This window comes from Octodon degus, unplaced genomic scaffold (assembly GCF_000260255.1).
Source record: "Octodon degus isolate 3935 unplaced genomic scaffold, OctDeg1.0 scaffold00260, whole genome shotgun sequence".
In the NCBI taxonomy this organism is placed as follows: domain Eukaryota; kingdom Metazoa; phylum Chordata; class Mammalia; order Rodentia; family Octodontidae; genus Octodon; species Octodon degus.
Genome location: NW_004524836.1, coordinates 1,693,159 through 1,720,018, shown reverse-complemented (window position 1 = coordinate 1,720,018; position 26,860 = coordinate 1,693,159). Strand labels below are relative to the sequence as shown.

The following is a 26,860-nucleotide window of genomic DNA, read 5'->3' as shown; positions in this document are numbered from 1 at the left end:
ATAATAATACTGAGCAAATCATGATAAAAGTTCTCGTTTATCTAAATATGAAGGAAAAATCCCTCAAGTCAGTAAAGAACATCTAAAAGAAAGCAAATTCTATAGCCAATACTATACTTGAGAATCTTGAAGCTTTTCTATTAAAATCAGAAAGGAGTCAAGTAAATTCCTTTTCTCCACTGATTTTAGCATTGTACTAGATGTTTTCTGTAATGTAACAAGACAAGAAAAGGAAACAAATAAAACTGGGAAGAAGTAAAAACTGACTTTGCAGATGATATGGTCACATGTGTGGAAAATTCAAAAAGATCAGCAAAATAAACCCAAACAAACAAAACATTCGACACTACTATGTGATTATAGTAAGTTTTCAGGATGCAATATTAATATGCAAATGTGAATTGTTCTTCTCTATATCAGAAATAAATGGGTGATTCAGGATTTAAAACACATTGCCATTCATGTTAGCACCTGAAAGAAGAAACTAGGGATAAAGCTAACAAATTATGTGTAAGATATATGTATAAAGAAAATTAAAATTTCCCAATAAATGAAGTAAAAGTAAACCTAAGTGAGTAGGGGGATATTCCAAATTCCAAATGGCTAGCAAGACTCAAAGATTCATGAAGATTTCCTCAAGTTGTTGTATAGACTTAATAAAATTTCAAGCAAGTCCCAGCAATTACTTTGTGAATATTGATAATCTGATTTTAAAGGTTTAGGTCTTATGTGAAGATGGAGAAGAGGAGGAGAAAGGGGAAGAGAGGGGGAGAGGAGGGAAAAGGGAAGAGAAAGAGAAAGACTCAAAAGAGCCAATTCAATATCAAAAGAGGAGAAAAGTCATAAACTGACATTATCTAACTTCAAAGCTTTGGTAATCAAGAGAGTATAATGTCAAAATAACGGACAACTTCAAAGAGCAGAGAGCCCAGAACTGGAAGTGCTGTAGTTGGCTGATCTTTGACAAAGAAGCCAAGAGGATTCAATAGAGCACAGACAGCCTTTTCTATAAATGGTGGTGGCCTAGCTGCTGGACATGCTTGTGTAAATCTATGAACAGCCCATACAGCCTTCTCAAAATGAAACTTAACAGGCAAGAGTATAAAACTCCTAGAAGTTAACATACAAGAAAACCTCAAACTTGGTTTGGTGATGTTCTTTTAGATTAAACACCAAAGGCACAGTGGAATGATCAATGACACAATAAGCTAAAGTTGGTTAAAATTAAAAACTCCTGAGAAAGATAATGTGATAATGAGAAGATAAGCCGAATAGCAGGATGAAACATTTTCCAAATGCACAGAACAAGAAATCTTATCCAAAATAATCAAACTTTAAAATGTCTGTAAAAATAAAGCATCCAACTTGATTCTTGCAAATGGGCAAAAGATTTTGAACAGAAATGCAACCAAAGAAAATATACAGACAACAAATAAGCACATAACAAGTTGCTCAGAATCATCTGTCATTGGAAAATGCCAATTAAAACAACTCTTTGAATGGAGTTAATGAAATGGAACCCAAAACTTTGAACTGACCAAATGCTGATGAGCCCAGGATAAATTTTATTCATTTCTGGTAGAAATATGACATGGTACAGTTAGTGTGGAAGATAGTTTGCTAGTTGTTTGAAAGCTAAACATACTCCACTGATTGCATTGATCAATAGTGTTCTTTGGTATTTACTCAAATGAAGTGTAAATATATATCCACACAAAACCTGCAGTTAGGGGGCAGGGAGATAGCTTACCAGTCTAAAGTACCTGCTTAGGCAAGCATAGGCAGACTCAGGAGACAGTGATTTGATCCCCAGGACCACATGCCCTGCCAGCCCTGCCCTTAAGGCAGGCTGAGCTGGACCAAAGAAAACAAAAACAAGAGCAGTAAAGTCTGCAGTGATACCTGGTGTGGTGACACAGGCCTGTAATCTCAGCACTGTGGAAAGCTGAGGAGGAGGATCACAAACTCAAGCCCAGCCTGGCAACTAAGTAACAGGAAGAAGACCCTGTGTCAGAAAAAAAAATAGTAGAAAAGAAAGAATGAATGAAAAAGTGACTGAAGATAGTGGTTCAATGTCTCAATGTGAAGGTCCTGAACTTATTGCCAGAGCTACAGAAATCAAGCATGTACCCACATATGCAAAACCCCTACATGACTCTTTACAGTAGCTTTATTGATAATCACCAAACCTTGGAAGCATTCATGATGTCCTTGGTAGGTAAATGGAGAGACTGTGGTCCATTAGGATGAGGCAATATTATTCTGCAGTAAAAACAATAAGCTAGAAAGTCACTAAATGAAATTACTTTTTTCTGGATTGGTTATTTCACTACAATTTAGTAGCTGTGTTCCCTCTCTACAAATTAGTATTTCTCAAAGTCATCTAAAATATATAAGTTCATTTTGCAATAAGTCATACCCCACCTGTTCCTGTCACTTTTGTCTTCCCCCAAGGAATCCTTTCACCAAGTCTTAAAAGCACAAATTATAAAACATATTAAAAAAGCAAAATATTAACATCTTAGCTGGGGAGTGATTGGGGAGTTTATTCGCTTCAGCTAAATGGCTCATCAGATTCTCAGAGTCAGCCCTGGAGGATCAGGGAAAGAAGTGTTGTATGAGATTCTTTGCTGTGTACTCAGAAAGAAAGATTTTGTCTGCAGAAAGTGACTGAGCAGAATCAAGTGAAGGTAAGCAAGGTGGAGGGAGGGCAGAGATACCTCACATTGTGCCTTTTACCAAGACTACTGCTTAAGTATTCTGGCCAGTCAATGCAGCTCGAGTCCCATTCTGGAGTGTCCACCAAGCTGGCCTGCTGACAGCACTGACCTAATTGGTGATTCTGGATATATGCTTTGGAACCTGTTCTACTTCAGTAGGGAACACTTGTTGTTGTTGTTGTTGTTGCTGTTACATTGTCACATGGATATGCAGAATAAATGTCATCTAGCTTTTTTATGAGTGCCCCAGATATTCAGGAATCTGAGTGACACATACAGCAGACATGTAGCAGTTGGTGTAAGCAGCCGGAAGCAGGTCTTGAATTTTCCACTTGGTGATCATCCAAGTTGTCCACATTTGCAACTTTGGAGCAGTAGTTAACAAATGAACATGTGCTGAAAGAGGAGAAAGAGACAGAGACAGAGACTAAGACAGAGACAGAGACAGAGAGAGAGAGACAGACAGACAGAAAGACAGACAGAGAGACAGGCAGAGAGACAGGCAGAGAGACAGAGACAGAGAGAGACAGAGACAGGGACAGAGACAGAGACAGAGAGAACTTGTTTTTGCATGTATGTGGAACAGAGACCTCAACAGAGCCAGGGTCAAGTTTCTATAATATTTTTTATTTTTTCTGTACTTATTTTTTAATTGTCTGATACATTTTTGAGGTTCATTGAACTACAATTGATCAAATTGCCAGGCTCTACATTGTTACTAATTCTTTTATTCATTTTAGTTTTTTCTTAATTTTACTTCTTCAGCAAAAAACCCATAAATGCTGCATTGGTAATTGTAAAGGTCTTATACAAGATCTAAGTTGTAGGAAGTTATATTTGAACACAGAAAATTTTTCTTGAAACAATTCTGGGGAAATTTTTATTTTCTTTGTCCTTTATAACCTTGCCTGCAATGTGGTAATGTCAATAGACACTGTTTTTCTTTGAAATATTAAAATTTCAAAATAGTTTGCTGAATTAAAGCATATATACTTCTCAACGTTCACAATAGGACAACACTTCAAATTATTTCAAGTACCATTTGATATGAGTCATGTTTTTCCAGTGGACATATACATCCTAAGTATTGTTTTATGATACCACAAGAGTTATGTTGCCTGGTGTTATAGAAATTTATGTCAAATCAGTATAATTTTGCTTAAATGATTATAGCTCAAGCATTTAGCTTCATGAATCTGTGAACTTCTGTTATATATGTATGTTTTAATATGTGTATGTTTTCACATGAATATGTCCTGAGGAATTCCTCAGTAGATCATAGAATACCTGCATTATTTTTGTAGATTTCTGCCCTGTCACAGAGTTTGCAATAAATCGTTTTTAATGAATTTCCATTTTTAACACACACCAGATTGTTGGCTGTCCTTTCTGCCATTTGGATTTGGCCAGTTTAGCAGTGGGTGTTGAATATGTTCAGTGTTTAAAAAATAATGCTCATGAAGAAGGGTAGGGGAAGCCACTTACATAAGGGTGATGTGGATGATTAGCAGTGGAAACCAAGTGGTATGCTTGTCCCCTAAAGCTCACAAATGATCACGTTTGTTCAAATCCTCAGATTTAGGTGAGGGGTCTGCTGCTAATTTTAAGGTACAAAAAGCTGTCCAATGTTTTAAAGTTCAAGAATTAGGAAATGGTATATTTTCTTCAAGTGAAAGTCTTTTCAATACTAAACAGTCACCTGCCTCACTTTTCCATGTTTTTCATCAGATACCAAGATTTCAAAGATTCAAGGTAAATTTTGGGAGAATTGTTAAATATTTCAATTTGGGATTACTTTAGACCAAATTGTTAATTTCTGAAGTTTTTCTGACAAGTTGTTGTTTCCCTTTACTTTTTGTCTCATAGAGAGGCTGGTTTTCCTTCTTTGGTTATCACTGGTGTCTATCTTAGACCTAAGTCCTCAGTCTCTGTCCATGATGTACTGTGATTTCCCATTGAGAATCCCACTTGCCCACTTTCCTTCCCTACTCAGCACCCACTTTTCCCTCTACCCTACAGTGTCTAGAAATCTGTAGTTAATGGCCACCCTGACCTTGATTATTTTTATTTTGAAAGTTTGCCGCCCAAGTTTACTTATGCCTACAAGCGCCCTGAAATTAGAGTCAAAGTGAAAACTCTAGTCACTTGAATGATGAAATCAAAACATGACGCTATTTATAGCTCTGCTGTTACAAGAAAATGTCTATTCCAGAGAGGATGTGGACATGGTATGGTCTTGCTAATCCCTAAATACTTTCTATAAAGTACTCCAGCTAATAAATGGTGTACTTTTAAAGATAAGCTTGGGAGAGTTTTGAATGCAAAGTGAAAAACAGAAGTTGAAAAACAGTAAGAGGGGCTAGGAAGATAGCTCAGCAGCATAAGCACCTGCCTGGCAAACACAATGTCCTGAGTTTGAGCCCTTGTACCAAAACAGAAAATACGTCAGGAGAAGTTCCAGTTCTGTACCCATAGCCTTCTTAGCTCCCCGCAGCTCCCGGTGGTACTGAGCTAAGCTCAGGCTGCACATGCTCAAGTTGGACGTCTGCAGAAGAGCGGGGGGGGGGGGGGTCGTGTGTGTGACTGTGTGCTGTTCCCACCCCGTGGTAGTCAGCATTGTCATACATGGAACAATAGAGCAATCCCAATATTTTAAAAGATTCAATATTGAAGAAATACCTCACGACCTTTGGCTCCAACTTCACATTAGAACTGTGTGTATGTCTTGAATAAAATTTATCTTTAGCCAGCTGATGGTTGTTAATGTAATTTATTACTTTAAAATCTAATACTTTTATCTGATGGTTAGTTTTGTTTAGATACTTAAATTCATTCCATACAATTTATTTTATAGATATCGAGTATTGACTCCTATGATCCCTGAATATTTACTGTGAAGATTAGTTTAATCATGGCTAAGAATTATACTTCGATAGCATAATTTAATCTCTTAACATGGACTTGGAATTTAAGGAAAGATGGAAAACACCCACTTTGGCTAAAAACGATATTTAGTACCTGGCTAATTCAGAGGTGGATAAACTATATTTTAGAGAAAACTATTCCTTGTTTCAAATTTATGACATAAAATTGATGTTCAGCTATCTAATTTTTGTAGTAATAATGCAGTTTTTAAATAATAAACAGCAGAAATACATCTATAATATAAAACTTGAAAATTTTGAATAGCAGGGAAATTTATTAAATTGTGTTGAGATTAATCTGTGTTCTGAGTAGTATTAGGACTTGGACTATACAGATTCATACCATGTAGCAGAATAACTAATTGCATACACATACAGAGATATGTGCTAAATATATAAACATATGCTAAAGTATTCCGAGGAGGAGCCAGGGAGACTCTTAAAATTGCTTTTTGAAGTAGAGAGTGAGATTTTATAGATAAATGGGAATAATTCTGAAGAAAATAAGAAAATTTGGAAAATTATAGATGAAAATGAACATGGGACATGTTTATATACTACAAAGTACACATGTGTTATCTGAGATTTAGACTTTTGCAGGAAGCAATCAGACATTCTTCAGGCCTGCTGGGCCGTGTCTACTTTCTGTATCCTGTAACCAGAGGATCACTGAACAGGAGAGACTGTGTGTCCTCCTGCATGTCTCTAGGATTATAAGCTACTGTTTTGTTTTTGTATTTATTTACCATATTTTCTAAAACTGTTTGGTCTTATGAATGAATGAATGATAACATGCAAGTAAATAAACAAAGAGAGACATATTCAGTGCTGATTCCTGAAAGGATATCTGTAATAATTCTTCACTTCCCAAAGTGATAGGTTACATATATAAGGCACAATTTTACATGTGAAGGGCCATGATTTTAAGAAATGGGTAAAGTGGGCTAGAGGGATAGCTCTTGCCTGGCAAGCACAAAGGCCCAGATTTGATCCCCAGTACTGCATGTCATGTGGGCCCCAGAACTCTGGGCATGCCATGCCAGCCACTGAAACCAAACGTGGTGACATATGCCTTTAATCCTAGCACTGGGAGACTGAGAAAGGAGGATCACAAGTCAGAACTGTGTAACAGAACCCTATTCCATATATATATATTTTTTTTTAAAGAAATGGGTAAAGTGAAATCTAAAAACGTTTAGGTGACCTGCCCATCTGACCTGGCAGGTCCATGCCAAAGGCAGATCAGAAATATTGGTGTTAGCTCCCTAAGCCGTGGGCAGGTTGACAGACTAGGTCTTTACTGAGCACAAGCGCAAGGCTGTCAGGACAGTCCTCAGTCAGGCACGTGCTGAGATGACCTTTGTCCTCTCCTGTATCATTGCCCACATCTCTTAAATTCCGGTGGGAGCTGTGTGTAAAGTGCAGGAAGATCCACCTACAGCACTTGAAATGCCAGGGCAGGCCACTCGACACGCAGCTGCCAATTACTTTTCTTTGAGAAGGTAACAATGTGGTTCCTTAGACAGAAATAAAATCCTAAATTTTAGAAAGGCAGAAAATGACGATGGCATAGTCTTCAGTCAATTTTCACATGGTTGATTATCTGTTAAATTAATGGTCATTTATCTTGTTTCTACTTCAAATTTTTTACATTTGAATTCTTAGAAGTTAAAATCATAAATGCTTCCCAAAGTAGAAAATGAGGAAAGGAGGGCAGCTAACTTTCAAATCATACATACAAAAAAACGAGATTCAGCAAAGCACGCAGCATTGTCCATAGAAAAATTCAGTGTAAGACTTTGTTAGGTTTCATGAACATAACAATTGGCATTCATCTGTATACTGTACAAAAAATGGATAAGTTTTGGTTTATGCTATTTTTAAAATAATTTTATTGAGAAACAAATAGCAAGAGGCAGTTTCAAAACCGATTGCTAGCACAGCTTCAATAATTCATGCATTCCATATTGTTGTCTTAGTGGTTATTTGTTGTACAACATGCAGACATGATATCCTGTCCACAAATCTCTCAATTAATTGAAGTAAGACAATGCAGCTATATATCTATGCTAACTATTTTGAGTATACAGATATGGAATGGTCGTTCATTTGTATCCCCCTTTTTTTGAATAGTTTTGCCAAAGAAGGGCATTCAATTGTCATTTAAATATTGTAGGTGCATGAATTCAGCAAAGTATTCCAATATAGAACAGTAGCCCATAGTAGTAGTGGGTTTTCCATAAGACTGACAATGTCAAAAGTTATTGACTTGAGCCATTCACAGCTCAGCATATTAATATGGCTTTACTTTTTATAATATATTTTTATACTTTTCTGCTGGATGGTTAATACCAAGATAAAGCAAAACCTGTATCATAAGCAAAGTAACTTTTGTATCTGACAAGGTCAGTCAAACCTCTCAGGATTTATCCTGAAACTCCATACTGCATTTTATAGATCCTTGGTCAGTGTCAGCCATGTGGATGAGTCACGGCCATTGCTTGACCAATTTGCTATCTGTGAAAGCCTGAGAGAATGTTTTCTCTCCATGGGACTCTCCTTAGGCACACTCTGCATCATTGATCACTTTCCTCTGTGGCCTCATCATCTCCTTGATCAGAAAATTTGGGACCCAACTGAGTTAAGTGATGTTACAAGACAGGATCTCCTATGTCCTGAGTCTTCACTGACTTTAAAAGGCTAGGGCCAAAATGTTGGCTGTCCTTGCAGCCCTTCTTTTTCTCTTATTTTTGGTCTGCAGTCTTAGGTTGTTAACCCTCCAGAAGAGAAGCTTATTGTTATTAACCTACAACATAGACAGCTGAGCTTAACCTCACTATCTGTCTGAATTTCAAACACCTTAGGCATAACAAGGAACAGGTACATTCCATCAAGTATTGATATGTCAAACTTTACGTCCCTAAAGAATATGAAGAAAAAAATTTAAATGAAAAATATTTTAAAAATAGGAATAAACAGTTACATGGAAATTGAGAAATCTGACCATATGGAGCCTTGTAGCAGGACAGTCTTGTGACATTTTTTCTTGTCTCTTGTTTTCATTTATTACTCTTTTTTTTTATAAACAAACATTTACTGGAGAAACAGTATGGCAGCAATTGGTATGACATGCCAAGCAGTATGTATTTAGAAGACCAGAATGACAGGCATTCCAAGCATGAACCTACCATTACACATTTCTATCTTCAGTGCATAGTTCACAGGTATCAGCATATAGAGTTAGTCAGGGTGAGAATCCTACCAATTTACTGCTAGTTTCAAAAACATGCTGAAGATTCTCAGGATCATTACCTTACCAATCTTGTGTGTATAAATGTATCATTTTGCCCTTGTCATGGAGACTATATGATATTTATACATGTGAGTCTGGTTTATTTCACTTATGAGTACATCTTTAAGTGGCATCCACTTAAATATAAAGGTTTTGAGTTTATCATTCTTTATAGCTGAGTAATATTCCATTGTATACAAATGCCACATCTTTTTCATCTATTCCTCATGTGACAGGAATCTTGGTTGTTTCTAAAATTTGGCTATCATAAATTGTGCTGCTATAAAAATAGGTACACATATATCACTATGATATGATATTTTCAGTTCCTCTGAGAAAATTCCCAGTAGGGGGATAGCTGGCTTGAATGGGATTTCCAGTCTTAGTTTTTGAAGGACTCTCCACACTGATTTCCATAATGGGTGCACCAGTGTACATTCCCACCAGCAGTGGAGAAGGGTTCCATTTTCCCCATGGCCTCTCCAACATTTTTTGTTGGTTGATTTCTTTATGATAGCTATTCTTCCTGGGGTGAGATGGTACCTCAGTATTGTTTTAATTTGCATTTCATCGATGGCTAGTGATGTGGAGCATTTTTTATATATTTATTCTCTTCTTTAATTTCATCCTCTGAGAAGTGTGTGTTCATCCCAGATGCCCATTTCTGGATTGGGTCTTTAAATTTTGGAGCCCTAATGTCTTTTAATTCTTTGTAAATTCTAGAGGGCACACCTTTGTCTCAAGATTTTTTCCAAAATTTGTGGGTTGTCGTTTCCCTGTGTTGGTAATTTCTTTTGACACGCAAAACCTTCTCAATAAGAGGAGGTCCCAGTTTTTAATTCTTTCAAGTGTTTCCCATGTGATTTGATTTCTGTTCATGAACTCTTTGGCTACCCCTATGTCTTCAAGAGTTCCTCTTCCAGGAGATTTAGTGTCTCTGTTCTAATGTTTAGATCTTTAATCCATTTTGACTTTAGCTTAGTGCATGGTGATAGACCTGGATCAAGTTTTAGTTTTCTACATGTAGAGATCCAGTTTTTACAGCATCATTTGTTAAAGAGGCTATCTTTCTTCCAGTGAGTATATTTGGCTCCTTTGTCAAAGATAAGGTGGCTGAGTGTGTTAGTAGGGGCTTCAGCATCTTCTAATCTATTCCATTGATCCTCAGGTCTATTTTGTTGCCAGTACCTTGCTGATTTTATCACAGTAGCCTTGTAGTATAATTTCAAGTCAGGAATTGTAATGCCTCCTGCATTGTCTTTATTGCCCAGGATTGCCTTTGCTATTCTAGGTCTTTTCTGGTTCCAGATAAATTTTAGGAATGATTTCTCTAGCTCTGTGAGGTATGTTGGTTGTAGTTTGATAGGGATTGCATTAAATCTGTGCAACAATTTTGTGAGTATTCCCATCTTCACAATGTTGTTTCTTTCTATCCAGGAGCATGGAATATCTTCCCACTTTCTGAAATACTCTACATTCTCTTTTTTAAGAGTACTGTAATTTTCCTTGAAATGATCTCCGATTTCTTTAGTTAGATGAATTCCAAAGTATTACATTTTCCTTGGTGCTATTGTAAAAGGTACTGTTTGTATAATTTCCTTCTCAGTGTGTTTGTTATCCATGTAGAAGAATGCTATTGACTTTTGAGTATTGACTTTGTATCCTGTTGTACTAATGAATTTCTGTATTAATTCTAGTAGGTTCTTGGTGGAGTTTTTTGGGTCTTCCAAGTAAAGTATCATGTCATCTGTAAATAATGATAATCTAACTACTTCTTTACCTATTTTTATTCCTTTTATTTCTTTGTCTTGTCTAATGGCTCTAGCTAATGATTCCAGAACTATATTGAATCAGAGTGGTGATAGAGGATATCCTTGTCTTGTACCAGATCTAAGAGTAAAAGATTTCAGTTTTTCCCCATTTAGAATTTTGTTAGCCATTGGGTTTTCACAAATGGCTTTTACCAGATTGAAGTAGAGGCCATCTATTCCAATTTTGTGTAGGACTTTGAACATGAATGAGTGTTGGACTTTGTCAAAAGCCTTTTCTGCATCAATGGAGAGTGTCATGTGGGTTTTAGTTTTCACTCTATTGATATAGTGTATTGCATTTATAGATTTTCAAATATTGAACCTTCCTTGCATCCCTAGGATGAATCCTACCTGGTCATGGTGTATGATCTTCTTGATGATTTGCTGTTTTCTATTTGCTAGGATTGTTGCATCTATGTTCATGAAGGAGATTGGCCTGTAATTCTTTCTTAATTGCATCTTTCCCTGGCTTTAGTATCAGTATAATACTTGCCTCCAGGAATGATTTTGAGAGGATTGCTTCCTTTTCAATTCCAGTGAAGAGTTTGAGGAATATAGGGACTACATCTTCTGTAAATTTCTTGTAGAATTCAGCTGTGAACCCATCCAGAGCTGGACTTTTCTTTGTCGGTAGTTTTTTTTTTTTTTTTAATTTTTTTAGTACATTTTGTATTGCATTGGCTGTTATTGAGTGATTAAGAGTTGTTATATCTTCTGGATTTAGTATCTGTAATTTGTGCCCTTCTAGGAATCTGTCCATTTATTCTGTGTCTTCTATTCTGTGAGAGTAAAGATTCTCAAAGTAACTATTGATAATCTTCTGAATTTCCACTGGGTCTGTGGTAATTACACCCTTTTCATTCCTTATTGTTTGTGTTTGAATTTTTCTTTCCTCTTTTTGATGGGGCTAGCTAGGGCCTTATCAATTTTATTTAATCTTTCAAAGAACCAGCTTTTTGATTCATTAATTCTTTGAACTGTTTTCTTCGTCGCAATGAAATTAATTTCTGCTGTAATTGTTATGATTTCTTCCCGTCTTTTGGCTTTGGGTTTGGTTTGCTTTTCCTTTTCTAGATCATAGAGGTGCAACATTAGGGTGTTTATTTATTCCCGTTCTGTTTACTAATGTGTGAGTTCACAACTGTAAATTTCATTCTAAGTACTGCTTTCATTGCATCCTATAAATTCCAATAAGTTGTTCTTGAATTTTAATTGGATTGTAGATATTGTTCAATTTCTTATTTAATTTCATCTGTGACCCATTGGATGCTGAGTAGGATGTTGTTTAATTTCCACGTTTAGTGAGTTTTTCTGGTTTCTTTTGTCGCTTTTTTCATTGTACTGTGGTCAGATAATATGCATGGGATAATTTCTGTTTTCTTACATATACTTAAGCATGACCTCTTGACCAGTATGTGGTCTATGTTAGAAAATGACCCATGTGCAGCTGAAAAAAATGTGTATTCAGCTGTGTTTGGGTGGAACACTCTATACATATCCACTATGCCTATTTATTGCAACCTCTCATTCAGTTTTGCTACTTCTTTGCTAATTTTTTGTCTGGTTGACCTATCTTCTGGGATAAGGGGGTGTTAAGGTCTCCTGTTAAGATTGTGGTATTGGATATTAGATTTTTCATGTCCATTTAGATTTATCTTATATAGTTGGGTGCTCCTGTGTTTGGTGCATGCATATTTATGAGTGTTATCTCTTCCTCTTGAATTTTTCTCTAACCAGTGTATAGTTGCCTTTATTTCATTTGATCATTCTTGGTTTGAAGTTGAGATTATCTGTGAACAGGATTTCTATCCCTGCTTTTTTGTGAGGTGCTGGGACATGTAGTATTTTCCATCCTTTGACTTTCAGCCTATGAATTTCTTTAAGAGTTAAGTGTGCTTCTTGTATACAGCATATTGTTGGATTTTGTTTCCTAATACACTGTGCCACTCTATTTCTTTTAATTAGTGAATTGTGTCCATTTACATTGATGGTTATAATTGAGATGTATTGACTTACTGTCAACATGTTATTTACCTACTATTGTTTACTCCTTTTTCCTCCTGTGTTTAATTATTTGCCCTATTTAGTGGGTTCCTTCTGTTCTCATTCATGGAGTTCTGATCATTTTGGTCCCTCTCTAGAACATATTTTAGTAGTCTGTGTAGAGTTGGCTTTGACATCTTGAAATTCTTTAGTTATTCTTTGTCTTGGAAGTATTTCACTTCTCCATCAACCTTGAAAGAAAATTTTCCAGAGTATAGTAATATGGGCTGGAATTCATTTTACTAGAGGACTTGAAGTACTCTGCTCCATGTTCTTCTTGCCTTCATGGTTTGTGAAAAGAAGTCTGTTGTTATTCTGATAGGTTTTCTTTTAAATATCATGTGTTTCTTTTCTATAGAGGCTTTCATTATATTGTTCTTGTGCTGGATTTCTGAGATCTTGAGTACTATATGTCTTGGTGTGTTTTTAATTGGGTAAGTTATTCAGAGTTCTATATGCTTCGGTTACCTGAATGTCAGATTGTTTCCTCATATTTGGGAAGTTTTCTGCTATTACTTCTGTCCATATCCTTTTTATATCATTTGTATTTACTCCTTCTTTTTCATTGATGCCTATTAGTCTCACATTGTTCATCTTTGCATCATCTTGCTGGTGATGAATTATTTTTTCTTGCATCCTAGTTGTTTTTAAGAGATCTTTTCTTACCTTTTCACTAGCTGTAACAGCATCTTCAAGATCTGAAACTATCTTCGCTTTCACTCAAACAGTTTTCCAAGCTTGTGATTGAGATTTTAAGTTCATCTATATCTCTTTGACTCTGTTTCATGTGATCTACTACTTTCCTGTACTGCTCATTGAAGAAATCTGTCATTTTTATAATCTGTATTTTTTATTAGTGTCTTCTTGAGATGCAGTTATTGATTCTTTTACTACAGAGATTATTTCTGATCTGACTTCCTCTGTATGTTCCTGTTTTTGATTCTTCACATGCTATTAGTTTAGAGATTTCTTTTTTTATTTCAGAGGTTATTTCTAATCTGAATTTCTCTATTCCTTTCTGCGCTTTTTTCTTTATTTCAGACGCTATTGATTGAGACATTTCAGCTGTGTGATTCCCAATTTGTTGTGTGCTATTGTCCTTTGCACTTGTTCTGGGTGGACTCAGGGCCTGAGATTGCATTTTGCTCCTTCTGTTTGTCATTTTTTATAGCACTGTCCCCTGACCTTTGATGTAGAGCTTTGGTGCAGTTATAACCTTAGCACCTACTGAAATTTGGGTACAAATCTACTAAGATTGAGTTCATCCAGTTGTGCCTGGCTTGGGTCTAGCTGCTGTGCTCAGCTCCTTCCTGCTGTAGCCCTTGGAAGTGAACCTGTTGTGCCCCCTCTGGCAAGATTTTCTGCTCCTGGATTAGTTGGATGGCTCTGGCCCCTAGTCTCTCTGCAGGGACTTCATTGCAGAGTTTCCCCCCAGTCTCATATGCCAGGCCTGGGCTGTGTCTGGAGAGGTCCAGGGGGCTCAGGGGCCTGCAGATGCTATTCCACACACTTTCCAGGCCTGGGCTTGGGCTGGGTCTAGAGGCATCTGTGGAGCGCGGCAGAAGTTCTCACTCACGGTGGGCTTAGGCTGGCTCCGGAGGATTGGAGGGGTCCGGAGAGCACGGCTGAGGGTCACACTCATGAGACAAGCCTGTGCTTGGGCCAGGGAGGTCCAGCGGTCACAGGGGAGCATGGACGCTCTCCCACACACTGACCCGGCCTGAGCTTTGGCTAGCTTCTGTTTTGTGCTATTAAACCATCAATATCTTTTTCTCAAAAAAAAAGGCAATTTTGATGTAATTTGGTAGTGATGAGACATCTTGATTCTGTAAAATCTGTGAGGTGGACTGGGAAGGGCTAGAGCAGGCTGTGGGGTACATGCCTGTTATTCCAGTACTCAGCTGACTGAGGCAAGAAGATCAGAGCTCAATGTCAGCCTAAAATATGGTATAAGACCCTGACTTAAAAACACTAAAAAAAAAATGTGTCCCTCTAAAATGAAGCCCTCTAAACAGGGTACCACTTCACGGACCACCTTTGCCCTGCTCTGAACTAAACTGTTACCAAATTGGGAATGCAATATGTGACATAGACATGAGGCATGTGAGACAGTTACTGGACACTGCATTGGACACATTTTAAAGGCAGTTGGAAATAGCGTAGGAATCAGGGACAAGTATGAACATTTAGGAATCTTACTTTAGAGTTGCTAATGGAAGACTAGAGACTAGATAAGATTTTAGTATAATAGAGGATTATTGGAAAAAAGAACTTTGAGAATTCAATTAGGGAAATACCCACACCCACGTTATTGACTAAGATAATACTTATCCTAAAACAGTTATGATTTATTGAGCAACTAATTCATGCTAGACAGTTTGTGTGGGCTTTCTCATTGAAGCCTCATGACACCTTAAGGTAAGTAATTTTATTGATCCCGAGTTACAGAGGAGAGAACTCCAGTTGCTCAGTTACTGTTGTTGCATTTCTTGATAAAGAAGAGCAACTGTGGCGAAGCAGACTGCTCACTTCTGCTCCACTGCTAAATACTAAGCTCTCATTTATATGAACACAGGAGGAGTCCAAAAATGGGGTAGGGCACAGAACTGAGTGGTGGACTGCCCAAAGAGTAAGGAGTACTCAAACACTGTTTGGAACGTGGTTTCTGTTTTGTGAACACAAAAACTGTTGGCATCTATCTGGAAGCATCCAAATCTCTGTACCCAGTTCTAGCAGGTGGATGAACTAAACTTTCACATTTTCCCCCTGAGTTGTTTAACTCAAGGGATATCATCAAACAGGAGTCAGAGGCTGTACTTCTAGGTAAGCAGGACTTTTGTTGACTCATCAACTGACTCGTCAGGATTCCGGAGCAAACATTGTACTACTGAAAAAGTGTACCTAAGAGCAATCATTGTATAATCCCTCAAGATGATGTGCAATCCTTTTGATTAGATAGGATCATTGGTTTTCTTTCAGCTATTGTTAATGTGAGACTGGAATATACTAGCTACAGGGTGACTTCTTAGTTGCCCAGACAGCATATTTTAAGAAAAAAAAGATACTCTTTCCAGAAATAAGTAAATTATGCTCTACCTATGAAAAAGGTACAAAAATATTTTGATTATTCTCAGATTATTTATAGATATAACTGGGTATATTTTCAAAGACAAAAGAGCTTTAAAAGTAATTCAAGAACAATATAAAGGAAACAATTTTCATAAAATGAAATACATTAACTTTCTACAACCTTTGTATTCCTTGTCTCTTTTCATTATCTGGTTGTATGTTATCTGTTTTACCCTATTTGTGGTGCTACAACAGAACACCACAAACTGGAAAATTTATGAGCAAAGAAATTTGTATCCCACAGTTCTGAAGATGGGGAAGTCAAGGATCAGAGCACCAGCCCTGGTGTCTGCTTAGGGGTTCTCTGTCCTTCCAAGATGGCACCTTGTTACTGTGTCTTCACATGAAGGAAAGTAGCAAGCAAAGAGAGAACTCCTTTCAGAAACCCTTGGCTCCTCCCATGTGTATGAGTGCTAATCCCATATATGTGAGCGGAAGCTTCATGGCTTATTTCCCAAAGCCACACCTTCCTATACTGTTACCCTGGGTCCTACATTTCAGTTTTAGGAGACACCATTATTCAAACCATAGCAGCATCACAGGCTATAACTTGAAATTATTTTTTATGACTACAAGTTTCAAAGATGTATCATTCAGGGAGACCTTCTAAAGGCCTACACAGCAAAGCATTTTTCTCACTAAGGATGCCTATCACATGGAGGTAGTTAGGGCTTAATTTATGTATTTAAAATTACAAACTCAGGTGTGGAGAATTTCCACTATCAGTGGTAACACTAGGGCAGTGGGAAAGGAAGTTGGCAGAGTGTGCATTAGCTAGTTAGCAGAGTTTTTATTAAAAATGGTAGCCATTGATTCCACTAAGATTTTATGAGCAATTATGTTGTGCATGCAAAAGACACAAATGTTAACATTTGATAACTTTCACCGAGGACTGCAACACTAAGCTTCAGAGGGAAAAGGGGAGTGCGGGTTTGAGTGCTAATAAGATATCTTCACCCCTTAAAAGGTGGTCATGTCATTACAGTGAATTCTTTCATTTGTGTAAGCATTTTTCTAGTGGATAAGGCGAAGTGTCTATTATGTGGCTGGCCTGATTTGCCTCATTCATTCCTGAAACTCAAAATTTGTTCTTACTTTAGCATAAACTATGGTAGCTTGAATGAGTGTTGAGAATGGATTTACCTCTTTGAAATATTCATCATTCTTGTAGTAGGCACAGACCACTGTTGGGCCAGCTCTGATGCTAAAACTCAGTTTTGTTTTTTCCTTTTGGTGCCAAATGACATTCTTCCCGTTGCCAGCCCATTTTATTTTGAGACAGGATCTCATTTAAATTTCCGGGCTAACCTTAAACTTGTGATCCTCCTGTCTGAGATTAGCCTCCTGATTAGCTAGGATGCATTTTTAAAGTCCTAATTTTGTATATTTTATATTCTAAGGCAACATTGATGTCATTTGTTAAATATTATATGGTTGAGACATTGCCATGTTAAATCTTTAAACCAGGTGACGGCCAGATGAAGAATCACCACAAGCCCCCCCCGAGAGGTTGCAGAGTGGGAGACTGAGGATTTATTTATAATACATGGAGGGCTTTGACCTCTAAAGATAAAAGTGCAAATGTCACAAGTGCTTCTCAAACTGGTCATTTTGGGCACTGTTACTGAAATAATTTTCTCATTCACTTATTTAAATTTCAGGCTATGTTTTGACATGTGCTTCATTTGCATTCTAAATGCATGAATTAGTGGTGTCTGACTCTTATCATTAATTATTTTTTTAAAAAGCCCTTAATATTTACCATTGTGACTGAAAATCAGTTATATAAAGCAAGACAAAATTGTAAGATGTTTTGAAAGCCCAGGAGGTAGCAGGTCGACAGAAGAATGGTTTTGGAGTAAAATCGAAAGATCTAAATGACTGAGCATGTTTTCATCCAATTATTGATTTCCCAAGTATAGTTTCTTAATTTAAGTGTCTAGGCTTTGGTGTGTGTCTTTCGCAGTTACTCATTTTAAAATATTCCATTTTAAAACTCGCTTTTAAAAGTTTGATTTGATTTGATTTTAAAGAGTAAAAACAAGTAACAGGAGCAATAACATACAATAATACATATGGTACAGAATTTTATTAAATGTTTCTCTTGTTTTGTGAATAACTTTTGCAAGCATTTGATACTGACCTTGAACTCACACAGGTTGTCCTCATGCAGGCCTAGTGGCTGCCTGGTAGTGGAGGTGGTCATTTTTCACGTGTTCATAAATAATTTAGTTTTATAGTTACTCTGAGGTGGCGAGGCACAGGGTGATTGAGGAATATTACAGGGGTATTTGACCATGTTGGGGTGGGGTGGGGTGGGCAGGAAAATGTTACTTGCAAATAGCAAAGGAAAATGACAGAGTCCTGAAGGCTAAGGACCAAGTGGGCAGGGAAGCCAGGTGTCTGACAGGACCACCCTGCGCTAGGACCTTGCGCCAGGAGTAAGCAGAGCTGTTGCTGGACAGAAAGACGAGTGGTGGAGCAGAGCGAGATTCTGCCATAGAAGGGCACGCAGCAACCTGGAGCAGGCTCCTTCGGGCCTCAGGTCCAGGGCTGCTTCACTGTCCTGTCAGTGACTGTGAGAACAACCGTGAGCCTTAGGAGGTTTTAAGCACAAGATCCTTCACACTGCTCTGCAGGGAAGAGTTGAAGCTGGGGGACAGTGAGTGCAGAGACCAGGGTGGGGAGTGTTGCTGCAGCATGGCCACAAAAGCCTACGGACTGTTATGTGGGTGATGAAGGATGGAGTCATCATATATTTTAGTAATAATTACAAAATAAAATTAACACATGATGAGTTGAAAGTAACAACTGGCTATCTATAACAAAATTCAGGCCTTCTCAGTATTTAACATCTAGCTGTTGACACAGCAGGACATTGGACACAAAAATACCATTTATGTAAAATGTCACACCTTAAAAAGTAGATGAATAATCTACATCTTTTGCCAGTTATATTCAGCTTAATTTATGTCCTAATATGAACATTTTAAAATAAATTGATCAGTGGTCTTTGTAAATGGCACTGGAACATTCTTCTGGCAACCTTTGTTAAGAAGCCCGTTCACCTATGACTGGTGTCTTCGGTTATTTGGCAAGGTCCTTTGCCCCGTCTGAGACAGGGGAACTGACAGCAAATGTGACCTTCACAGAGGCTTGTTAAGGATTCTGTTCAAGAAAAATTTTATTTCATTCAGAGAATAATACCACTTTCCTGACTTGTGGATTAGATAATAATAAATCATGTTGTAATAATGTCAAAAACTACATCATCAACTTGGTCTCATAAAAATGAAATTACCCCGCATAGCTGCAGCACAAATATGTGCAGGCAACTGCCCACGTGGCAAGTTCGCTCGCCAGCATTTCCAATTTTTCATGCTAGATTAGCATGTTTTGCTTACAGAAGATTCATCATTCTTCTGACTGATATCCAAGAACTTCTCCAAATCATAGAATTGGTTTTCTGGAATAAAACCAACATTCTGCTGCTAATGTTTTTTGTACTGAGAAGTTGAACCCAGACTTCTTTCCTCTTTCCTTTCCTCCCTCTTTTCCATTCTGTGTCTGTTTCTCTTCTTTCTGTTTGGATGAATACCCATTTTTCATGGCACTAACTGTCTTGATGATAACTCCTTTCTTCCCATATTACTTAAATTATCAGTATGACAATTAACTTTATTTTCAGAATGCGTTCAGAATCCAGAAAAATTCAGTGCCTCCACCTTCCATCTCTCGTAGAGCTAATTCCAATTCTTTTCTAAATTATTGACATTATCTTCCTGAGATTCTTTAGGCTTTCTTCCTTGCCCTTGGGGTTCTTCTGCACTGCTAATAACCCTTTAAAAATATAATTTATACTACAACATTCCGTACACCCATGGGCTCTGGCTGCCTGACTCAGTGTAAAATCCATTCCCATTATGACCCTCATGAAGCTCTGTAGCACTAGGTCTGACCTTGGGGGCTCTCCCTCTCTCTAGGTGCACATAACCCTCCTCACCTCCACAGCTTTCCAGCTCCATTCCACAATAAGGCCTCAGCATTCTCCTCCCTGGATACCTTGATTTCTTCCTTTGTTTTATTCAGAGATCTCTTCAATCACTAACTGGTCAAACACCTTTGCTGACTGTCTTATTTAAAATAGATCTTCCTGTATCAATTTCAGTTCATTTTTCCTGACTTAATTTTATTAGTTTTATTCATTACACCCCTAATAAATGTGTGTAATGTTTCTTACCTCTTTATTCTAATTTACCTTCTACTTGGATGTAATCTCAGTGGCATTTGGGATTTCCACCGCTTGCCATGGTCACTATCCACAGCATTTAGAATAGTGTTTCATGCATAATGTTTCATGCAATAGTTACTATTAACTTAGAGAATGAATGATGCAGAATTAAAGCTTTCTAGAATCTAAAAAAGTCAGGGAATTGTTTGCCCTCAGATCTTCTGCAAAACCGAAACCCTGCCAACACATAAGTTTTAGAATTTTTGACCTCCAGTACTATAAGATAAACACTTGGGTTGTTTTCAAACACACTTGTGGCAATATATTTCTGTAGCAGTACAAATGTGGGCACCTCTGCTGAGCTGAGATGCAGCTCTGTGTGCTTTCGAGCCAGTGTTTGAGCACTCTGGGATGCCATTAAAATCGGCATATGTGGTAGTCACTGCTATTATTCTTTAAATATTTCCAGTTCTCCTTTAAGGCATGTGCAGAATTGTACTTCCTGCCCCCTCCCCGGATTTTAGGTGTGACTAGGTAGCCTTCTTGTATTGACAGTAAGTGGAAACACCTATATAACTGCTAGATGAAACTTTTATTTTATCTATCTATCTATCTATCTATCTATCTATCTATCTATCTATCTATCTATCTATTTATTGTATTTTAAGGAAGGGTCTACAGGGTGTTCAGGGTCTCGCTACTAGATTGGACTCATAGTGAGCTACCTGTTTACAGCCTCCCAAGAGCTGGGATTACAGGCGTGAGCCACCACGCCCAATCTCAATTGCAATCTCAGTGCACCTTGGGGGCAGGGGCAGCACTGGCACAGCAGACCCAGGGAACAAACACCCCTTCCCCCCTTCCCCCGCACCTGCTTGCAGGCACTTTAATCCTCTGTGCTATTTGGCTGGCCCTCTAGATAAAACTTTTAAACAAAACATTTAAATTCTAAGAACTAGAGTAATATTCTAAAATATAATTTAAAAGTAAGAATAAACTCATGTTATAGTAACATAAAATATATTTTTATGAAAAAACTGCATTTTTCAAAAATAAAAAATAACTTCATGAGAAAAAAGATGGTTTTATTTATTTTTATTTATTTATTTTTTAAAATATAGAATGCTTCACGAATTTGCATGTCCTCCTTGTGCTGGGGCCATGTTAATCTTCTCTGTATCATTCCCATTTTGGTATATGTGCTGCCGAAACAAGCACAAAAAGCATGTTTTTATATAGATTGAATAATATTTTGCTGAACAGAAGATGTCTGAATTCTCAGCTCTGCTTCCACAGCATTCAAGTGCTCTACCATTGGAAATGGATACTGCTCATTGTTGTTTTCCTCAAAGTGACAAAACTATCCTTTGTTGATCTTTAAAAATACATATTCAATTCTGCAAATATCTGCAAAGTACCTAAGCCCGAGTAACTACAGTTTTTTTTTTTCTAATTATTTTTCAAATGAAAACAGTACTCAGTAAAAAGAGCTGCTGGTTCAGTTTCTTAGCACATGTGCTCGGGCCTTTCCCAGACACACCTCAAGGAGGCATCTTCTCACGCAGCTGGCGCCAGTCCTGGCGTCCTGGAACTCACACTCCTGTGTATAATTCTCTTCCCCTTACCATGGTAGAACTTAGCAAATGGCTGCTTAGCAAACAGGATGTGGCAAGACTGAGAAGGCAATGAGATTCTATTTTATTTATTTATTTATTTATTTATTTATTTATTTTTGTCCAGTGACCTCTGAATTTTTGTTTGTTCACTGAATTTTATTGAGAAAGAAATAGCAACGAGACAGTTTCAAAACAGGGTAGTAGGACAGTTACAATAATTAATACATTGCATATTGTTGTCTTCATAGTAGTTATTCAGAGTATAAGATGTAGACATAGTGTCTTGTCTAAACTCTATTAATACACAAATCTTTTGTCTCATTGAACTAAGAGAAAGTAGCTGTATGTCTATCTTGTTTTGTATACATGGATATATATATATATTTTTTTTTTCACTACAAAATAGACCTAATTTATATCCCTCTTTTTGTTTAGTTTTTTTTGTCAGAGATGGGTGTTCCATTGCCATTCAAATCTTATAGATGTGTGAATTCAGCAAAATAATCCAGTATAGAGGCTGGGATTTCTGAGCTTCTGTCTTTGTCTCCTTCATTTCTGCCTAATAGATGTGTCAACCAGGTGGACACCCTAAAGCAAAGGAATCCTCCCAACAGCCACATCCATGAGCTTGGAAGGGGTCACCTCCCCAGTTGGGCCTTAAGATGCTTGTGATTCCAGTTAACACTTTGTCCAGAATGCTGTAACAAATCTGAGCCAACCAAGCAGTACATGAATTCCTGACCTATAGAAACTGAGAGAATGAATATGTGTTGTTTGAAGTGGATAAATCTGGGAGAGAAATTTGTTACACAGAGATAAGTAACTGATACAACTTGCCACTTCACTATGCAAAACAAATGCTTTATAAACAATTTATTTTTAAATAAACACTTTAAATTTTGGTCACTTTTGAATACTAAAGTGTGTATCTGATGGCCAAGACTTCATGCAATTAATGATTTTTATTGTTTCCTGAAAGACAATCTTATGTTGAGCTAATAGTTTAGTGCAAAATGCTGAAGAATACAGTCTACTAGTATATCTTAGTTAAATAAGTTCTACTGCCTTGATTTGTTCTAAATCAAAACAGTTCTACCCATTATACTTGCACTGTAAGCGCAAATACCTCTACGAGAACTACTGAAGTAGACTATTCTAGTTATTATATCACATAAATTTTTAATTTTCTCCCCCAGATTTATAGCTTTACAACATAATCAGGCTGTCCTAAGGACAGGCAATGCCCAACTCACTTTATTTAGGAAGGATATGTGTTTTACCAATTTTTTATGGTTTTCCTGCTATGGACCTGATGTGATTGACTGCTTATCAATTCCTGACCTCTGCAATGCAGATTCCCTTTAAAGTTCCCCAACTACTTCTCGAGATCCTACCTCTCAAGGAAAAGGCTTTGGGCCAGCCAAATAGCTCGCGATTAAAGCGCCTGCAAGCAGGCGCAGGGACCAGGGATTCAATCCCTGGGTCTGCCGTGCCAGGCCCACCCCCAGGGCTTCCTGAGATGGCAATTGAGACTGGGTGTGGTGGCACGTGCCTGCAATCTCAGCTCTTGGGAGGCTGTAAACAGGTGGATCACTACAAGTCTGATCTAGTAGTGAGACCCTAAACACCCTGTAGATCTTTCCCTTAAAAAAAAAAAAAATTAAAAATTAAAAAAAACAAACAGTTTTGACTCTACTTGCTGCTCTGAATACCTGCATTTGATTTCTAGCTGTCAAGGACATCACTGCAGATATTCTTTTGAGATATGTGCATGTATACTTATTTGTTTTTCTTATGTGTAAATTCTATAAATAATATTTTGATACAATTTTTGAATAGAATTTTGATATGTTTCCAAATATATAGTTCCTTAGTGTCTTCTTACTGTCAGAATTGCAATTAATAAGACTGCTTGGGGCCAGGGAGATGGCTTAGTGGAATAAATGCTTCCCTGGAAAGCGCAAGGGTCTGAGTTCAATCCCCGGTTCCGCCAAAAAATAAAAAATAAAAAAGACTGCTTATGACCAAAGATTTAAAAAATCATACATTTTCCTTCTAAAAGAATAAAAGGACTTGATTATTTTCTATCATTTTGATAGTTAAACCTGTTGTGAGCATACTTCAAATATTCTTTAATAAAATTAAAGGCCATTTCAATCTTAGAACAATTTACACGTTCTAGTTGTGGTTGTAGATTAAGGTGCAAGTAAATAGATTTTTACTGTGAGAACTCAGAATTTCATAGCACAAAAGCAGTTGTTCCAAATATTTAAAATAATTTGTCTTTTCCACAATGAATTTTTTCTAGATTACTAAGCATGTTTCATAGTGATAATAAAGGATTTGTTATTTTAGTATATTTTTACATATATCTGCATAGATTTTTAAGTGTACATGTATGTATACATATGATATAATTATAAAGAAAAAGAAAAAAATCATATTTATCTTGTAGTCATAATTAGCGATTAGCGAGAGTCACGTTTCAAGTTCCTGCTGACTTATTTTTTTATTAAACATGGATTCACAGAAGTTATGAGGTTGTCGTCACTAGTGTAAAATCCAGATGGTGTCCCATATGCTTCCTGCTCCAGAGCATGCTGTGGCCAATTCTGCAGTCTCAGGTGTCTTCACAGTTGATCCTGGTAGCCACAGCTGTGCTGAACCTTAGCAGCTGGAATTGATGCTCTTTACAGGCAAAAGGAGCATCTTGCTCAGGTCTCTGACAGGTTACTATAAGATCGCTTATTATTCCACCACCTCCATTTGCATCATAGATTCAATAAAACTATTACAAGATCACAATGTAGAAGTCTAAAAATAGCCAGATGTTGTCTGTATCTGGCTAATGCCCAGCTCTGCACCTTTAAACCTATTGTTTAAATATATCTGAAAAAAATTCCTAGTGAAGGTAGAATGGGGCAAAATGAAATTTGTTTTTAAAGTAAAATTGCTCTTAAAAGACAGGCACAGCATGCTCTTTGCAGACTGCTGTTTTTCATGTACTGGAGAAGGGACTTACTAACTATCCATGTGCTGATAACTATTTTATGTTTAATGGCCAATGATTCCTACCACGAAAGTTAGGTTCTAGGCTATTCCTACCCTTATTAGTATTGGTAAGATTCTGTGAATGTACCTGGTATCTAATGTTAGATGAAATTGTGCCAAATTACCTTCCCGGAGGACTTGCCAAGCTTAAAGTGGAAGGACAATGCAGGAAGCATATTTTAGAACAGAGGCTGATCAATGATTACAAACCTGGTATCATTTTGTCACCAAGGTGGATTTCAAGGAGAATTTGAAAGCTGAGAAATGGTTTGGAGATTGGGAAGCTGTTTGGTTAAACAAAACTAATAGCAAAGCAAGTAAAAGTATCAGAAGAGAATTTCAGTTTCTCATAGGACACATCTGCACGTCTGTTTCTGATGCTCTCTTGTGCCTTATTTTCTCTTGGCTTCTCACCATTGCCTCCTACTTTGGGTGATCCAGCAAGGATTGTGCAACATCCCTCAGCATCACGGGGGAGGTTATGTAAACTGCAGTTTGCCAGTCCAGTCTGCAAGTGAGAATTTCTCACCTGCAGCTCCCAGCCTGGGTTTGCATTTCCAACAAGGTCGCTGGGTTGTTGCTCCATCTCTGCGCTGGAATCTTGAGCTGTATCTGCCCATTCCTCTTGCAGCTTGTCCCCTGAGCTTGAAGTCAACTCAGGTTTTCATCTTGGCAGTTAGGCAACAGCCCCATTCTACCTTCTCTAGGAATGTTTTTCAGATATGTTTTGCTTTTTCAAACTATAGCTGTCGAGTTAATCAGTTATTGCTACTATCATTAGCAACAGAATGAACTACTACAACTATTATTGCTAACTTCTTTGAACCCCCTACGTGCAAGATAGTAGCTACTTTGAAGTACAGATTTAAACAATATATTAGTAAATCACACCATTCTGTGTATAAATGAAGAAATTCATTTCCAGCAATTTTAATCCCTCTACAGTAAATACTACAGAAGGGTATTTACCACGAAGATTTCCGTAACACCAAAACTCATGTTCTAATACCTTGTTTACACTGCATTCTGATCTCACCTGGAGGTCACTTCTTTCATGCAATCTCTGTCTTATGATTGAATCATGAAATAGAGATTCCTCTCCTTGCTCTTAACCCCAATTTTTTCATATCCCACATACATTTTTTCTGATGGGGGCATTGGAAAAAGAATAAAGTAAATCAATAGATTAATCAGGGGGCCGGGGAGATAGCTCAGTAGAATAAGTGCTTCCCTGGTGAGCACAAGGGTCTGAGTTCAATCCCCTGGTTCTGGAAAAAAAAAAAGTGGTGAGATTAATCAGTATGCCTGGGACAATTAATTGCCTGGTGATGCCTACACAAATAAAATAGCCTGTGAAATAAAATCGCCAATATAGGAAATAGAAAGTTTTAGAAGAACACAGAAGAATTTGCCCTGTGTAAAAACTGACAAGTCTGGGAAATAATGCACATGCCCATTAGGTTCATTTAGCTAGTACAGATTTCAAAAAGTATATAGGATAAGTACACACAATTTGTATTTGTCAATTTAAAGAATAACGCTTCAACCCCTGAGCTGAGGTGGGCTCTTGTGCCAAGTTGGAAGGACGTGGTCAGCAGGAGTGGAGCGGGCTGGCAGGACGAGCGTTACAACGCAGGCACGTACACTGCCGTCCACCCCAGCTGCTGCCAGAGTTGTGCTTCTCATTAATCTGCTCCAGGGCTGTACCATGCAGGTTGTTTGTGGCAGCCTCTTCTCTGATCCTTATTTGTATTATTTAACTCTTGTGGCTTAAATTATATCATAAATAAATATAAATTCTCCTCAAATTTGATCTTCCAATCTGTGATCCAATTTACTGTATCCCAGTATTTTAGCAATTGTAACTCTCCCCACCAAAAAAAAACAACACAAAAACCTGACACAAAACTGTGAACTTATTAAAATTGATAAAAAGCAAAACATGAAAATGTACACAAAAGTAGTTATGAATAAAGGTAAATGTTCATTATGAGCTAGGAATTTATTTGCAATGAATATGGTCAATGAAAGATTAATTAAAAA

The 26,860-nt window shown here is 37.4% G+C and overlaps 1 protein-coding gene and 1 non-coding gene across 5 annotated transcripts in view; one reads left to right on the top strand and one right to left on the bottom strand.

Moving 5' to 3' along the window:
• The window catches only part of Inpp4b (inositol polyphosphate-4-phosphatase type II B), an 872,970-nt gene that overhangs the window by 372,443 nt on the left and 473,667 nt on the right, over positions 1-26,860 (top strand). The gene's annotated exons all lie outside the window — the stretch shown is intronic.
• On the bottom strand, positions 21,262-21,368 carry LOC111814047. The gene has a single exon (XR_002819123.1). It is a non-coding gene; the product is annotated as a U6 spliceosomal RNA (small nuclear RNA).